Source organism: Triticum urartu, chromosome 5, assembly GCF_003073215.2.
Source record: "Triticum urartu cultivar G1812 chromosome 5, Tu2.1, whole genome shotgun sequence".
In the NCBI taxonomy this organism is placed as follows: domain Eukaryota; kingdom Viridiplantae; phylum Streptophyta; class Magnoliopsida; order Poales; family Poaceae; genus Triticum; species Triticum urartu.
The window spans coordinates 104,354,808-104,357,509 of record NC_053026.1 but is presented as its reverse complement, the minus strand read 5'-3'; the positions used below and the strand labels follow the sequence as shown (position 1 = coordinate 104,357,509).

The 2,702-nt window shown below is 47.2% G+C and overlaps 1 long non-coding RNA gene across 1 annotated transcript; it reads left to right on the top strand.

Annotated features, from left to right (window-relative positions):
* The first annotated feature begins 1,365 nt into the window (after positions 1 to 1,365).
* On the top strand, positions 1,366 to 2,445 carry LOC125508073. The gene is made up of 2 exons (XR_007283215.1): positions 1,366 to 1,816; positions 2,123 to 2,445. It is a non-coding gene; the product is annotated as an uncharacterized LOC125508073 (long non-coding RNA).
* Positions 2,446 to 2,702: the final 257 nt, after the last annotated feature.

Genomic DNA, 2,702 nt, shown 5'->3' with positions numbered 1-2,702 from the left:
TCCTCCCTTGGCAATTCCCACATGATGCCAAATTTGGAATCGTGTCATGCATGGCAAGAGATGCACCATGCGGAAACGTGCTGCTTCGGTTAGGACGGAAGGCAAAGTCTCAAAGTGTTTTTTTGGATCCACCAAACGGACCCAAATTTTTTGCACACGCACACAACAACATGGCAAGCACACATGCCAATTTTCATTCACATCTAACATTTTATGCAATTTCTATGGTTTTCCGATGAAAAAACCATAAAATACACTCCGGTCGTGACGGAACTTGTGTTTGGTGTCTGAACTCATTCATTTTTGGCGGGGGAGGGGGGGGGGTCCTCCGTTGGCAATTCCCACATGATGCCAAATTTTGGAATCGTGTCATGCATGGCAAGAGATACACCATGTGGAAACGTGCTGCTTCGGTTATGACGGAAGGCCAAGTCTCAAAGTGTTTTTTTGGATCCACCCCAAACGGAACCAAATTTTTTGCACACGCACACAACAACATGGCAAGCACACATGCCAATTTTCGTTCACATCTAACATTTTATGCAATTTCTATGGTTCTTCCATAAAAACCCATAAAATATTGGCCGACAAGAATCAATTTGTTTTTTTGTTTATTTGTATTAATAGTTTTGGCCTTCGTGAATGTTCCTCGTCACACTTTATTTTTCAAAGAAACGTATTGGTTTTATTTTGAGTGAAGTCTGAAACGAACCTTGTGGTTGTAGACGCGGTCGCAAATGAACCCCGACCTTCAAATCCCGGAACTCCATACCCTGAACTATCACTACAAGAAATATGCTCAATTGCAACCGAGCCCCTCCAATATGGATTCATCTAGGACATCCCGCCACCATATGCACGTCTTATGGTCGTTGCCAAAACTCGCAATGAATTTGAAATAGGCCATGGACATGGATCACCAAAGTGAAAAGAATGTCTCTGAGATTCAATCATAAACCGCGACGTTGCTCGAGTTTTTGGTATAATGCCAATTCTTTGTCCCTGTCCCACGAGACTCTCGCCGCCGCCACCTATGGCGGTCGATCCCGGCCGAATCCGGTGGCTGCCAGCAGCGCCCAGCACACCCACGTAATCCCCTCGGCCCGCTCCTCCATCTCCTCCGGCCAGATTCGATGGGCGTGTCCTCCTGCTCACCCCGGGCATAAAAACCAAAGACCAAAACTGAAAAGACCGAGACCGAACCCGAAAAGACCGAATTCGAAAAGACCGAATAGAAAACGGTCTGTGCAAATAGAAGACCGAACTAGTTTCGGTCTGATCGGTCATGCTATGTTTAGGACCGAATAGACCAAATAGACCGATTAATAAAAGCCCATCCCATGGCCCGTCCGGCCAAACCACTAGACCCAACTACAGAGTAGAGTACACGACCTCGCATCCTCACATCCTGATTCACAGAAACCACCAGCAGCCAATCTCTCGTTCTCCAACTACTAACCCTAGCCGCCGCCTGCTGCTTGCCTCGATGCACGCCGCGCCCCCCAGAACAAGGACCGGCGCCCGAGCGGTGGCCCTGGCCGGTGAAGACCGTCGCCCGAGCGGCGGCCCTGGCAGGTGAAGACGGGCGCCACGAGCGGCGGCCCTGAGCCCCTGCGCCGCCGCCAACCCCAACCTCCCGTCGATCGCTCCACCGCCAGAAGTCCGCTGCCGGTGCTCCACCTCCCAAGGACCAGTTCAACCACTACAGTTCGTCACCACTCACCACTACCCGTCCTCTTCCACACGGTTCGTCCGCTGCCGGTGCTCCACCTCCTGAAGACCTGCCCACTTTCGGTTCTCCACATCGCAGCTGAAGGTGAGCTACCCCACCTCTCTGTAAACCTGTGATTCCCACGAAAATAAGCACTCCTGCAGAATGTGTTTTGTAGGCAATACATGCCCTTGCTTTTTGTGCCAAATGTTAGCACTTGGAGACAACAAATAGAACACTGTATTTGTGCTTGTTTTGTGTCAAATGTTAGCAGCTTCAATACTTCAATACTGCATACACAGTAATGCATTTGTGCTTGTTTCCTGAAACTAGATATATACATGGTGTATATTTATGTTGTGATTTGATCAGGTCAATGTTGTTTGACAGACTAATGTCCTCTTTTTTTAGATGTTTTCTGAACATGATGAGGAACTGAATGAGAATGAAGATGCATTTATGAGTGTAGAGGCAGATGCAGAAGCAGGAGACAAATCTGTCTTACATAGTATTATTGACGATGAAGTTGTCGAAGGTGCCAATCTAGAAGCTGCTCAAGATGACAAGCCAATTGAAGCTGAATCATGAATCTTCTTACTTTGTGTCATATGAATCTTGTTACTTGCTCTCAAATGTAAACATGTACTGGTACTGTGTTACTTGCTGTTGCATATAAACATGTATTGGTACTTTCTGCCCTCAAATATAAACATGTATTGGTACTTTCTGTCCCATGCTCTGTCCTCCTCTGCTCTGTTCAATTCCCCTGTCTTATAAACTTCAGTTTTTTGAACAGCATGGGTTCAGACAGTAGCACGACGACCCAACATCTCAATTCCTGCGTGTATTGCTGGGAGAGTATGGAAGCTAGGGGATGATGTTGCAGCATTATGTACAGATGGAGATGTTGTTGGGGAACGTAGTAATTTCAAAATTTTCCTACGCACACGCAAGATCATGGTGATGCATAGCAACGAGGGGAGAGTTTGAT